Source organism: Chrysemys picta, chromosome 20 (genome assembly GCF_011386835.1).
Source record: "Chrysemys picta bellii isolate R12L10 chromosome 20, ASM1138683v2, whole genome shotgun sequence".
NCBI classification, from domain to species: domain Eukaryota; kingdom Metazoa; phylum Chordata; order Testudines; family Emydidae; genus Chrysemys; species Chrysemys picta.
In genome coordinates, this window is record NC_088810.1 from 22,401,214 (window position 1) to 22,416,432 (window position 15,219).

General features: G+C 53.3%; 1 protein-coding gene across 1 annotated transcript in view; it reads right to left on the minus strand.

Annotated features, from left to right (window-relative positions):
* The window catches only part of VANGL2 (VANGL planar cell polarity protein 2), a 44,672-nt gene extending 32,550 nt beyond the window's left edge, over window positions 1-12,122 (minus strand). Inside the window, exon 1 of the mRNA XM_005280632.4 lies at window positions 11,774-12,122. The gene's annotated coding sequence lies outside the window, so the exon portion shown is untranslated. The remainder of the gene's footprint in view (window positions 1-11,773) is intronic.
* Between the last annotated feature and the right edge of the window lie 3,097 nt (window positions 12,123-15,219).

Consider the following 15,219-nt stretch of genomic DNA (forward strand, 5'->3'; position numbering starts at 1 on the left):
GTCAAACGCAAGTGATTGGGCCCAGTACAGGGTAAGTGGGTGAAATTCTCCGGCCTGCAATAACCTGGACGTCTGGGTAGGTGATCTAATGGTCCCGTCTAAGGCCCAGATTTGTCAAGATATTTCGGCACTGCTGTGCTCAGCGTTGCAACACCAAACTGATTTAGGAGCTTCTTGCTCATTTACAAAAGGGATTTAGGCACCTTGGGAGCCAAAATCCCATTGACACCTCGGTGCTTGCATCCCTTTCGAAAGTGATCTAGGCATTTCAAAGGCTGAGCAGCGCAAGGCCAAAGGACCATTGCAAATCAGGGGGTCAGAGCCTAAAAAAGGAAAATTCAAAATTTGACCAAAAAGTGGCCAAAAACAATAAAATCCATGATTTTGTTCACAGAAAACCCTTCGTTTTTTAGCCCAGCTCCAGGGAGAGACCAGAAAAGGAATCTGCCCAACACACACCAGGTAAGGCAGCGCGGCCTAATGCACAGGGCACCAGACTAGGAATGACGAAAGCTGAGTTCCATTCCCACCTCTGCCACGGACATGTGGGCAAGTCACCGCCTCGCTCTGTGACTCAGTTTCCCCTCTCACCTTTTGTCTATCCAAAGTGCAAGCTCTTTGGGGCAGGGACCGTCTCTCACTACATGTCTGTGCAGCACCCAGCACAATGGGGCACTCCTCTAGACGGGGGACTTTTAGATGCTAATGTAACGTCAAAGATTATGACCCGTAAGCGAGAGGCCGTGTCTGCCCTAGGACACCTATCCGCTGGGTTCCCTCCACCCTCAAAGCAGTATCAAAATTAGCTTCAGAGCTTGCGACGAGCAAACCAGGACATCCCCGTTTCAGGATTCATAGATCTTACACCACAAGGACTGACCTCCTGCATAGCTCAGGCCAGACAAGTCCTCCCAAGTCCTCTACTGAGCCACGGAAGCCAGTCTGGTTCTGAAGACGTCAGGAGACCGAGAAGCCACCACTTCTCTTGGGAAATTCTTCCCAGAAAGAGCTGTAGGGGGGCTTTGGGGCTGAACTATGGTTTATTCCTGCCTTTATTGACAGGGGCAAGAAGCCTCCATGCTGGAACGCTCCAGGATCCAGGTTTTACTCTAGGTGTTCCCCATGCAGGCATCTGAAAACGGGGACGGGTAGTACAGGAGGGAAGGTGAGTTTTAAACTGCCCAGCTCCCTGGAGATGGGTCATGTTACATCGAGCTACTGCACTTAGGAGGGATTTGTGATTCATGCCACTGGCGCCACCTTTCATCTAAATCAAATAAACAAACATCACAGTTAAATCAGGATGGTTTTAATAAGGGTGAGATGACACAATGCTTCGCACACCTGCCACTGCCTTGAGTCCTGTCTCTCTGCTGGAGGAGCCAAACCAGAGATCGCACTAGTGGGAAACAGGAGCACAGACACAGCTCTATGGGACTGTTCACCTACGGACCTCCCAAGGCTCTGCAACAACAGGGAAACTGAGGCACAGAAATCAGGTCACACAGGAATTGAATGGGGAAGAGAACCTGGAAATCCTGGATCCCAGTTTAGGGCCGTCCCCACTGCACCACCCTGTCACCCTATTGCTTAGCCACACCATGCAAAAGCAGGGCCTTCGATTAGAGATCTGTCACGTTTCATCTTCAGCTGGAGAATGCCTTAAAAACAGCGGTCCCATCAGCTCTGTGTAGACATTAAAGATTGCACTGCGCTTTTCATTTGGGGGGGGGGGGGGAAGAGACTGCCCTTGGCTAATGTTCCCTCTGCCATACCGCTCACGCCGTACACGGTGCTGGTCGCCTACCCCTTTCCCCACCAGAGGTGGCTGCATTCTAGTGACGGGTGAAGGGCTTACCACCAGAATGCAACCGGCAAAGCACTTCGGGATCTGAAGGCGCCCGTCGGGAGGATCCCACTTCGGGGCTCCAATCAACCCGCAGGCCAAGCAGTGCACAGGATTCAACGCCACACAATACCAGGGAGGAGTAGCCAGGCGGGTCTACACTGCACACAAGGGCGTGGCGGCAGCATGCCAAGGCAGACCCGTGCTGGCTTTAATCTAGCTAGCACAGGCAACAACAGTAGTGAAGACAGGCTGGCACGCACTTCATCCTGGGCGAGCCTGGGTACATGTGGGGGTTGTTAACCCTTGCTACCTACGCTCTCGTACCTATGCCAGCTAGATCAGAACTCCCCCGCACGGCACTCGCAGCGCAGACAGACTCCGACAGTGTGAGGGGCGTGGGTGTAACTTACGCTCACTTGAAGGCTCCTGTACCCCGGCCCAGCAGAGGAAGGGGCCAAAGGCCACCCCTACCCCACCGCAGCACAGATACGGAGGAGCAGCTGTGCCGCTCCTGCATCAACGGAAGGGGTTTGTGGTGAGCTCCGAGAGGCAGTGGCTTGGTAGATGGAAGAATGTTTCGGTCAACCTAGCCGTGTCCACACCGGGGGCTATGGTGCTCAGGCCACGGGATATTTCACAGCCCAGTCGATCTCATCTTTAACTGCAGACCAGGTCTTAGCATCAATGAGAAGCACACCCACTGCTTCTTGGGCAAGCCACTTCCCTGCTCCGTGCCTCGGTTTCCCCATCTTACGGACGGGGATAAGGATACTGCGCTCCTGTGGAAAGCGCTTCGAGATCTATCGATGAAACTGGCTAGATAAGAGCTAGAGGGTTATTTATTATTATTAGCATCATTGATTATCAATGGCCTGGATCAGCCTGCCTGAGAGATCGTCTCTCTCTCCCCATGACATGCTGGAGCTCAGTGCTACAGCCCTCTCGATAGGACAGAGAGGGGTGGCTAGCACGGGGTTCTGTGCAAGGGCCCGCGGGCCTGTCCTGCCTGTTGACGTCCAGGGCACCTAGCAGTGACCTGCTCTTTGAAGCAAGGCAGGGGGACCAGCACGCAGGTCGGCGTGAGGGGGCGGGGAGCGGACAGTTCTGTCCATCTTAGGGTACGTCTACCCTGTAATAAAACCCGAATGGCTACACCGCAATTGTAGAGCCCCGCAGCCCGAGTCAGCGGACGCAGGCCAGCCACAGGTGTAGAGAAACCCTTAGGCACTTACATGGCCCCCCATTATCACAGCCCTGGGGGAAACCGAGCCACAGAGAGACCAAGCACCCGAAGTCACACGGGGAGTCAGAGAGAGCAGGGGATTGAATCTAGCGCTGCCTAGGACTTGGGCGATCTAACCACTGGGCCATCCTCTCTCTCGGATAGAACTTGGTTGCTAGCTGCTGTCTAATAGAGGAGCCGAGAGGACTGAGCAGCCTGGTTGTTTTTGCCATTTAGACGCCAGACAGGGGCTGGGACCCTTTGCATGGGGGAAGGGGAGGAGGAAGGAATTGCTATTCCAAAGAGAAAGAAAGTTCAAAGGACCAGAAGGGACCATTGTGATCATCTAGTGTGGCCTTTTTGTTCTGTGTCTGTACAGCTCCTAGTGCCACAAGGTCCTAGCGAATGACTAGGGCACCTAGGCACTACCGTAATACACCTAATAGACAATAATGTACAGCGCCCAGCACAGCGGGGGCCTCGTCCCTGACGGGCTCCTAGGCACTACCATAATACACCTAATAGACAATAATGTACAGCGCCCAGCACAGCGGGGGCCTGGTCCCTGACGGGCTCCTAGGCACTACCGTAATACACCTAATAAACAATAATGTACAGCGCCCAGCACAGCGGGGGCCTCATCCCTGACGGGCTCCTAGGCACTACCGTAATACACCTAATAAACAATAATGTCCAGCGCCCAGCACAGTGGGGGCCTGGTCCCTGATGGGCTCCTAGGCACTACCGTAATACACCTAATAAACAATAATGTACAGCACCCAGCACAGCGGGGGCCTGGTCCCTGACGGGCGCCTAGGCACTACCGTAATACATCTAATAGACAATAATGTACAGCGCCCAGCACAGCGGGGGGCCTGGTCCCTGATGGGCGCCTAGGCACTACCGTAATACACCTAATAGACAATAATGTACAGCGCCCAGCACAGCGGGGGCCTGGTCCCTGACGGGCTCCTAGGCACTACCGTAATACACCTAATAACTATTAATAATCACACCCACAATAGAGGCCAGAGAATCGTTCCCCCATGTCCCAGGATGTCTGTAGAAGCCAGGTCAAATCTTTGAGAAAGAGACGCCCAATCTCAATGTAAGGACTCCAAGCGACGGAGAATAAATGAGTAAACCTTCCAGCTTAGTACCCGAACGATTCCCTCCTGCCCCCGTAAGACCTGGGATAGGAGACAACGCCCACTTGCGTTCCAAACGCTATTTTTTTGGTGCCATACGGCTAGCTGGCTGGATACAATAGGACAGCTTTCCCCTGCTGTCCACCACATCACGGCCACCTCCCGCCCCCGCCGGGCCTGTGCAGCGGGCGCCCCTCGGCTGGAGCAGGGGGGCAGCTGGTTAGGGGGGGGGGGGGCAAGGCATGGGCAGAAGAGCCAGGATCTCACATGGGCACTCGATGCTACAGCCACGTCCTATGGGAGGCTAGGGCTGTTGCCAGCTCCGCTAATCAGACGCCCGCAGATGGCAGGCCAAGCCTCAGAGAGCGCCCCGTTAAAACCCACATGTGCCCGCCCCGGTGAGATGCTCAGGGTGCCGCGCTGGCTAGAGAGGGGCTTAGGTTACCTAAGTACCCCAGCAGGGAGGGAGGAGGGGAGGGCATACCAGACGGCTGTTCCACTCGGGCAGATAAACTCCAGCCCTTCCCAGGTAAAAGCACCGAGAAGTAGGTCACCAAGATGCTTTTCTCACTGGCTGGGGAAAGCTGCGGCTATTCATAGCCCTGAACGCCAGCTCCACGTCCCCACCTCTCCTCAGCTGAGAAGCTGGAAAGAGGCCACCAACAAAATTTACTTAACTCTCCATTGTTTGCAGTTCCCTCCTAGAAGCTCAAACACCAAGAAAAAAAAAATCTTTCTTCCCCACCCCCTTGGGTCTCCTCCAGCCCTCACCCCCTCCCGGATACAACCAGCTGAGCTTAGAGCTTTGCAAGACTTCAAGCATTTCGCCTCCCGGTTCTGATCCGCCAGCCAGACCTCTCCCACCGTCAAAAACCAGGCAGCAGTCCCCACTCGGTTTTACGGTGAAATCTGGTGTTGCAACACACACCCACCCTGCCGCCCCAACTTCATACACACACGTGGAATCAGAGGCCAGGTACAATCCCAGTGCTGCCAGCTCTCATGATTTTGTTGCAAGTTTCACAATTTTTGGTGGAACAGAAGAATTGCCAGACTGGAACAGGTCCATCTAGCCAGGATCCCGTGTCTGACAGCGGCCAGCACCAGCTGCTTCAGAGGAAGGTGGAAGAACCCCCCATATTAGAGAGATGTGGGATAATCTGTCCCCCTCCTCCCCACAATGGTCTAATCATGCTCTCTAATTATTAGAGATTGGCTTAAACCCTGAAGCACGAGATTTAATGTCCCTGCCTAAATTTGTTGTCAGTCATTACGATAACCCTGGACATTCATGTTACCCATATAAAGGTCCAATCCCTTTTTGGATCCTGCTAAATTCTTGGCCTCAATGACTTCCTGTGGAGGTGAGTTCCACAGGCTAATCAAACAGTGGGTGAAAAAGAATTTCCTTTTGTCAGCGTTTAATTTCCACCTTGTTCCTGTGTTATGAGATGGGGAGAACCGACATTCCCAACCAGCCTTCTCTAGGCTCTGTTTTCATTAGCGTATATATTCTTTGATCACTTCCTATGTTTTCTTCGGAAAGCCACAGCTCCCAGAGGCATGCGATTACAAGACTTAGTATTGCCAATGTCAAGTATTCAAAAAATCTTGAGTTGGGTCCAAAAAGCGTGAGATTTGTGATTTTTTTTAAGCCAGACTTTTTTTTTAAATTATACACTGTGTGGGTTTTTTTATTTGCCTGCTAGATTTTGAGCTTTTATGGCGCATTCTGGACATATTTTCAAGCTTCTCTCTGCAACCACAAAAACTAGACACTTTACTTTAAAAAATAAAAACTGGGATTCTCACGCAGTCACGTGATTCCAAGCACAGGGGCTTCACCAAATATTATGAGACATGGGATAAAATTGTGAAAGTTCACGAAGTATGTTTCTAGCCCTCCCGATTCAAGGGAGGCAAAAACCAGAACCCCAATTTCATTACCCCCCCCCCCTCAAATCATGATTTTAAGCCTATCTCAGAATTTGGGGGGGAAGGGATCGTTTGAGTTTTCTACCAGGTCCCTTTGGCCTTGTCTATATGAGAAAAGTTGTATTGGTTTAACCAAAATCTATATTAAATCCATCCAGTTAAATCAGTGCAAATCCCCTAATGCAGATGATGCACCTAAAACCGCTTAAATCAGTAAATTACAGGCGCGAGCGGGTGCAAGCATGGGTTTGCACCAATCTATCTAAAAACTGATTGAATTACATTGGTGCAACTTTCCTCATAGAGACCAGAACTGGACTGGAAAACCGGCTTCTAATCCAGATAGCCCGAATAGCAACCGTGTGGTGCACTTAGCCGCAGTGCACCACTGCAAATCCCTGGAGAGCGATTCTCCAACGCCTTGCACTTAGTGCATTCATTTACACCAGTGCAAACTGCCTGTAAAAGGCAACTAAATCACAGTGCTTTCACAGCCACTCCGCCCTCCCTTTGCACGGGTGTTACACCAGCCCGCACGACTTTGCACAAGCGAATCACACTGTAAAATGGGCCTGCTTTGTACCCACGCCAGGGGTTGAAACAGGCAGCTTTGGTTGAGACCCAGAGCAGCCCTGGGCTGGATTATTTGCTCCCTGGCTTCTCCTATCTCAGTCCTCTAGTTAAACAGCCCCCAGCTCGTACTGCCAGCAAGAACCCCGCTTGGGCCCTCTCCGATTCACAAGCAGGCGCTCCAGAGAGACACCCGTCATAACATGCCCTCCTGGCCCAGATCCAAGCTCCAAGGAGGAACAGCATGGCATTGGCCAGCGTGCTTAACCTAACCGCAGTGCAGACACGGGGCATTTCCACGGGCAGGGGCAGAGAAGTCCCGTTTCCTACGCAGTCCCGTCTCCCCGCCCCCAATAACGTCAGTTCCCAAACTCCCCACAGTTTGCAATGGAGAGCTCACCCCCACCCCACCGGCTCACTCTCAGCCCATCCTCACACGCTGCCAACTGCAACTTCCAGACCACAGTGTCTCCTCTTTCCACCCCGGCCCCTTCCCAGCAGCCCTCCTTGCAGATCAAAACCTTGGACAGGCAAAGCCACCTCATTAGCCCCAGACAACTTGAGCGGGGAAGCGAGCAGCCCCGGGACACCGCCCGATCTTCACCCCAAGGACAGGGTAGAGGCTTGGAACGGAAGGCCAGCTGCTCCCATCGCCATCACTATAACCTCTGTGTCCACCCCACCCAACCCGGGCACCAGCCGGTGCAGAAATAATTTATATGAACTTATCCTCAGAGCACCCCCCCACATGTGGCAGGGCAGGGCTACTGTCCCCAGTGTACAGATGGGAAACTGAGGCACAGAGAGACTAGGCCCAGGGTCACGCAGGAAGTCTGTGGCAAGGGAGGGATTTGACCCCAGGCCTGCCAGGAACTAGGCCAGCACCCGCTTGCCCATCAGGCTTGGCAAAGCTAAGCCATTCATGTTTGAGACGTGGGGCTGGCTTCCTGGAGGGAAGGTTTTACACTCTTTAGCGGCACACATTCTGAAGCAAATGTGCGTGGGGCTGGGGGGATTTTTGTTTCTTTACAAACTCCTATTAGTAAATATTTATATTTCAGTGGCCCTCAGCAGTCCCAGCCAAGATTGGGCCCCACTGTGCCAGGCGTTGTACAAACCTAGCAAGTGACAGTCCCTGCCCCAAATTCACTTCACCCAACAAACCAAGCCTGGTCAACCCACCTGACCTCTAATCCCAGAATCTCCAAGTGTCCGAGTAACTCGCCACTGACGTCAGGTCAGAATTATCCTCATCTCCCCGACCAGGAGGCAGAGTTGCGGAGAGGGAAAGTGATTTGCCATCCAACAGCCGAGCCGGGAATGGCACTCAGGGGAATCCTGCTCCCCCAGAGACGGGAAGAGAACCCAGCAGGGCCAACTCCTGCTCCTTCTTCTAACCACCAGACCACACTGCCTCCTTCCCACCCACGGAGACCCAGTCACATCTGGAGGAGCTGGCGGCAGCTGCTCGGCCGCTTGCACCGAGACTGCGTGGAGTTTTAGGGCTGGAATATTACGCGGCCATAATTACAGCTCCTGCACCCCGGGACTCGTCCACCAACGTGCTCGGGCGGCGGGGAGAACGGAGGGTGAGACTGCACCTACGGGGCAACGCAGAACAGGCCTTCGAAGGCGCCTAGAGCGCAGGAGGCCAGATGCTGTTTGCAGTTTAGGCTGGTGCAAATCCAGAGCCACATCGATGGATTCGCTCTGGGTTTACACCTGTGAGGCTGCAAACAGAATCTGGCCAGGTGGCTGCCTACGCCGGAGCACGGGCAGTCACCCGCAGCCGTGCAAAGGGAGCGCAGAATGCTATCAGATCACAAGGGCGATATGCTCCCTTCGCACGGCTGCAGACAACCATGCTACCAGATCACAAGAGCGATACGCTCCCTTCGCACGGCTGCAGACAACCATGCTACCAGATCACAAGGGCGATACGCTCCCTTCGCACGGCTGCAGACAACCATGCTACCAGATCACAAGAGCGATACGCTCCCTTCGCACGGCTGCAGACAACCATGCTACCAGATCACAAGAGCGATACGCTCCCTTCGCACGGCTGCAAACAACCACACCAAGGGCAGGACAATGACGAGTCAGGCCCCTATTGGACCCGGTCACTGGGGTGCCATATAGGACAGGGGTCCACCTCGCATGGAGGCCCTAAATGAGCAGCACAGCAGCCTGCAGGATCCCCAAGTCTAGGCACACAAGCAGCCTATTTGCTCTCCTCCCGCTCCCGCGATTCACGCAGCCCATGTGCCTTTGGCAACGGATTCACCTTCATAACTCCCTGCTTTGCGTCTCCACAGGATGACCCTTGCAGTCGAGCTCAAAGACCCCCATAGAAGATCAGAGACCCATGGCGCTGCACGCACAGTGAGACACTAAGAGCCCCAAAGAGCTTACATTCAAAAGAGACAAGCCCAGCAAAGGGCAGGAAGGGAAACTGAGGCACAGAGGGCACAGGCAGAGTTAGGAACAGAACCCAGGTCTCCTGACTCCCAGTCCGGTGCCCTACCCTCTAGACCATGCAGCCATTCATAGAAGGCTCACCATTTCTCCCCTCTATTGCACCACACATCTCCTCTCCGCAGCGCACTTGGTGGGACCCTCGCTGAGCCATGAGACTCCACAGCTCCCTGCCTTTGCAGGTTCTTCGCCTCCCCAAGGCAGGTAACCGGAGCTCCGCGTTTGATTTAGCAAGCGTTCAGGGGCGCTGGGACACTGGGTCTCGCTGGGGGGCTGAGAACCATTGAACCAAACTGTAAACCCTGCACAGGATGGAAACCACTTCCAGCCAGGCTGCCCCCCTAGTTCCAGCCCCCCTGCAAGCCTTGGTCATCTCTCCTCTGCATGAACGCGCACCAAAGCTAGGGCTTCACCTACAGCTCACTAGCAATGCCACAAGCACGGAGCTCTTCCAGGCCAGGCCAAGGTCACTAGTTCTCCCCCGGAAAGCAAATTCCACCCCATGCTCGTAGGTTCAATAGAAGAATCACTGAGTGATGTTCTCTGGCCTGTATAACGCGTGAGGTCAGGCCAGATGATCCGACGCATCCCTTCCAGCCTTGAAATCCATGACGTAAAGTTCAGTCGAGTTTTGCTTGAAGGCCTCTGACATCACTTGAACCCTGGATTACTATTCTTCCCGTCCGCAGCACCACAAACTAAACACCCCAGGCAACCAGGCTCCCCTGAGCCTGCCAGCCAGGAAAGGAGCCATCTCCTCATCGAAATGAAGTCATCTGTTCATTAAGTCGGAGGGATTCGGAGCGCAGAGCAGCCGTAACTCCAGGGGAGTCGCGCTGGTGTTAAGGGAGATCGGGATCAGCTCCGGCTGCCTCCGAGCCCAGATGAGTCCCAACCCAATCCAGAACGGCTGTGATTAAGCAACAGCCAACCCCAGCGGCCCGGTGAAGCTAATTTTTTTTTAAACCTCCTCTTCAGTTATTACTTCAAGGCCTGAAGGGGAAATCAACTCACACACCCTTCCATGATGAGAAAAGCTTCCCAACCCAGACAGAGACCTGGGGCCGGATTCTGGTCTCACCCCTGGGGTAAATCGGGAGTAACTCCTTGGTGCACCGGAGTAGGGCTGGTGCAAGCGGGATCAGAATCCAGCCCCTCGCTCTCACAGATCCGGGTGAGCAAAGCTGGCAGAGGGGAGCATGACAGGCGGATCCCAGTGAACGTGACTGGGAGCATCAAACAGTCACACCTCTCCCCACCCCCAATCTAAACTTATTTTTGCGACTGCCTCAAAAAAGGGGACTATCACCCCGGGTGAAAAAGCTACAAAGTCTCCCAGCCTGCCCCACATCCAGGTGATATTAACCCAGTCGCCAGGCCAGGTCAGGTCACCATCTTTCGTTTGCACAAATCGTGCAATGATAGGTGAGGCTACTAGGGTTTTCTGAATTTGCACCAGCTCTGAGAAATTCCCCCTCTGCACCACAGGGGCATTCAAGTCTTGTCTAGACTGGGGAAATTTTGCACTCATGTAGTTACCCCAATGCAAAGCCCTAGTGTAGACACACTAGTGCTAGTGTAAAAAAAAAGGCAAATTACGCCATTGATGGCTTACCCTGATTTCACCTGGATGGGGGCACACCACTGTTTACACCAGCACGTGCCACTTTTTGCACTGAGGTTTGCACTCGTGCAGCTATAATCATTCACAGACCAGCCCTACACCACATGGATAACCCAGACATTAAAACACACCCAGCTTTTCTGTATGGGGGGAGGGTCTCAAACACCTCCTCCTTTTTCCACCTGGCAGGCACTTAATTCACACCATGAATTTCACATTTCATTTTTTCCAGGGCAAATTATTTTTAAATCAAAGGCCAAAAAAAAAAAATTACATAGGAATATACTCAGACCACATCCCCCCCTCCTCCCCTGATCCCTGTGTCCCCACTTTGATCCCTCCAGCCTCACCTACAATGCATGTGGTATCTATTCCACCCGGGGGAAGGGGGGGCACACAATATAAGAGTGGTTTTGATCATTCAAAAGGGACCCAGCAGACAACCCCCCTCTTGAAAATGCTCCATCTGCAAAGGCCAGGGAGCGAGGAAATGAGCCATGTACCATGCCCCCCCTGTACAAACAAAATAAACCACACACACAGAGAGAGAGAAGAGGTGGGAAATAAACAGCAGCTCGCTTTTCATCTGATCAGGATCCCTCCTTTAAAAAAAAAAATCTTTCCCTCTCCATCCACCAGCTCTTCCCCACCGCATGCATTCCCCACCTGGCCACAAGCCCAGGAAAGTCCCTGGCTTTTAAGGCCTTTTTGTGGTTGGGGGGGAAGCAACAATTCAAATCATGCCCATCATACGAGCCCACAAACAACCCACCCCCGTGTGAAGGGCGAATCTCCTCTTCCCCGCCATTCCCACGCCCCCCCTCCTGCGTGGGGCTCAGCCCGACCATGGGAGCCTGCTCTGTCGCTTTGCATTTTCGGGGGGGTGGGGGGGGTAGATGCAAACTTTGATCCGACGCTCCAGCAGGCTTCACACCGTATTGTTCACTCACCATTGCAGCGCCAACCCAGCCCGCGGCCAATTCGGATCCAAAGCAGGACGCGGTTTCTCTTTTGTATCTTCCTTTGCCTTTTGTTAGCTCCCAACCCCCCTCCACACACACAACTGCAACTGACTTGTGGGCTTTGTCTTCCTCCCCACACACACTTTCTTCCTCGCAACACCAGCAACTGGGAAAGCAAAAAGCGTCGCTTCCAAAATCCCCCCGGCGCAAATCCACGGGAAATGCCCGACGTTTCCCAGGCTGCGGCTCCCCTCCCTTGGAGCCGCCCGCAAAAGGTAAAAAATAAAAAACTCCGGCTGGGAAATTGCAGATTCCTCCGGCCAGGCTGCGTGTGTGTGTGAACACCAGTCCCGGAGCCCGGCACCCCCCCCCCCCCCCCCCGGCTGTTCTAGGAACCGGTTCCCTCTCCCTCCAGCGCTCCCATTGTCTCCGAGATGAAGTTCCCAGAGCCCCCCCGCATTTTGTTGTAGTGTGTCGGTGTTAAAGGGAAAGAGAAGGCGACAGGGGGAGGGAAGAGCATTGTCTGGCAGCTTTCTTTTTTTGTAAGATTCCTGGCAGAGGAAGGGGCCATCCAGCCCTCCCAGATTTCAGCTGCGGGGGGGGAGGGGGGGACTGAAATTATTGCACGCGACTTTCCTGGGATTTTCTCACAAGCAAGAGGGGAGGGGAATGAGATGGATTCCTAACCTGGCGCAGTCCCTGGGCATCGGTGTGTCCGGCCTGCTGCATGGTTAAGTCCCTTGAGGGTTGGAGGCGAAGGGGGAAGATGGGGGTAAAGCCACAGAGAGAGACCCCCACAGGCTGAAAATAATGACTGATGGCAGAAAATAAGGGCCCCGATCCTGCAAATATTTACCATGGCTGCGTGACTTCAATGGCACCACTCGTGGCTTTAGAGTGACCAGATAGCAAATGTGAAAAATCAGGAGGGGGTGGGGGAATAGGAGCCTATAAAAAGCCCCAAATATTGGGACTGTCCCTATACAATCAGGACATCTGGTCACCCTACATGGCTTCTGTCCTGCAAATGGAGCCATGGAGACTGCCCCCATGGCGTGCTGGGCTAGTTTGCAGGTTCGGGGGCCCCTGGATTCAATCAGGGGCTTCAGCTGTTCCATTCATTTCTGTTTTGCAGGGTCAAGCCCAATCCTGCAAGTCCTTCCCCCAGGGAGCAGCCTTGGCCCAAGCACCTAGTTCCATTAGTCTGGGCTCTGATGCCCCCGTCCCTTGCCCTGAACTTTGGGTCATCCTTTGCAGCAGGGAGTGAGGGCCAAAGTGGGTGTAGACACCCCCAGATCAGAGAGGTTGTATTCCACAGCCAGTGTGTGCTGGTGTAAATGACTGGGCAAAAAACCAGGGCAGCTGTGGCATGCTGACTGAAGGGCCAGATTTACTCATGGTGCTTGCACCCTGCAACTCCCCTAGTTCTCAATGGGCGGATTCTCCATAGTTCTCAATGGGGGGCAGTGGCCAGTGTTCTCAATGGGGAGATTCTCCGTAGTTCTCAATGGGGGTGCAGTGGCCTTTGTTCTCAATGGGGGGATTCTCCATAGTTCTCAATGGGGGGCAGTGGCCATTATTCTCAATGGGGAGATTCTCCGTAGTTCTCAATGGGGGGGCAGTGGCCATTGTTCTCAATGGGGGGATTCTCCGTGATTCTCAATGGGGGGCAGTGGCCATTGATATCAATGGGGGGATTCTCCATAGTTCTCAATGGGGGGGCAATGGCCATTGATATCAATGGGGGGATACTCCATAGGTCTCAATGGGGGGCAGTGGCCCTTGTTCTCAATGGGGGGGATTCTCCATTGTTCTCAATGGGGGCAATGGCCATTATTCTCAATGAGGATTCTCCATTGTTCTCAATGTGGGGAATTTTTAGCGTTTTTTTTCCATTTTCATTGGAACTGCTCACAGAAAGATGTGGCTGATTGGTTTTTGGTGTGTGTGTGTGTGGGGGGGGTGTTAATGTAAACCTGAACATTGTACAGTTCTCTAAAACAAACCAATTTTTTAACCCAAAACGTGAATCTTTGACCGATGGCGTCTGGCATGCCAGGCCCCCCGATCTCGGTGGGGTCTCTTGGTGCCACTGTGCTACTTACCGCAATAATAAATCAATCATTCCTCCCGACATCTTCCGTTGGGTAACACACAGGAAAGCAGGAGGGATTACACTTGTTCTCAATGTCAGTGCCGGGAGGAAAACCCAGCTCTCCTGAGCTGCGCCCTAACCACTAGGCCCCATCACCTCTTTATACTTTTGTTGTTGTTGTTGTTACTGAGGCTCCTGTATTCAAGCCCAGCCAAAAGGTGATGTGTGGGGTTGTTACATTCGGAAAATTCCCCTCCCCCCACTTCACACATGTTCCATTATTTTTATAAAGACAAAAATTATGCTTGGTCTGAGACCCCACTAACTCATACCACACAGGCCGTCGGATGACAACCGATTGTGAGCCGTGCTAGAGTGAATGTAAAACCGTTGTTAGAAGCTCCAAGTCCCGGTTACTTATCCCCTGAACCATGCATACGCTCTCCTCCCTCCCCGCTCCCCGCGGGCACCTGAACTGACAAATTGCAGCAGGTCCTAAAGAGATTAGCAGAAATGATGAAAGGTTGGAGAAATGAGCACTCCAAGGAGGTGGCACGGGAGAGCTAGAACGCGGGGGGGTGGGGGTGAAAGACACGTTCACTGTCTATAAACTCATAACCAAATCTTAGGTGGTGGCCGTCCCTTACAGTTATTTGCTTGAGAGGACAGCTGGGGGAATTAGGTTGCATCTCAAGGAAACCTTTATTTTAGAAAAAAACATGACAATAGTGCAAGGGAAGTTTGGAATAAATTCTCTGGGCCGAACCTAGGCACCAGCCTACCCCCACTGGGACGCAGAAGGACATCAGTACATTGCTTGAGGGGAGCTGATAATTACGCCAGACCCAGACCCTACCCTCTCCCTGCAGGGGGCGCTGTAGTGTGCAGGATGTGAGCATTGGCTGTGGGGAGCAACACCGGTCCTGGTCTCTTCCAGCAGGGGGTGCTGTGGGAGCGAGGCAGGAGCCCAAGCTGTGTGTGGGGAGGGCTCCCAGATACTCCAGTTCCAGCCTCTCCCAGCAGTGGGTGCTATAGAGAGCAGGACACGAACTTTGGATGGGGGGTTTCCCAGCTACCTGTTTCTCCCAGCAGGGGGTGCTGTGGGAAGGAGGGTAGTAGTGCGGGCTGTGGGAGGAACTCCCAGTTACTCCAGTTCCAGCCTCTCCTGGCCGGGTGTTGAGCAAAGATGGAAAAGCTGAGGGCACCTGCTGCCGTTACAGGCCCTGCTAATGCACATTAGACATGGAGTTAATGGAGGCCGGCATGGCAGGATTGAGACAAATAGATATGTAGGTAACAGAGATGAACAGAGGGGTGTGTAAGATAGATAGATAGAGGG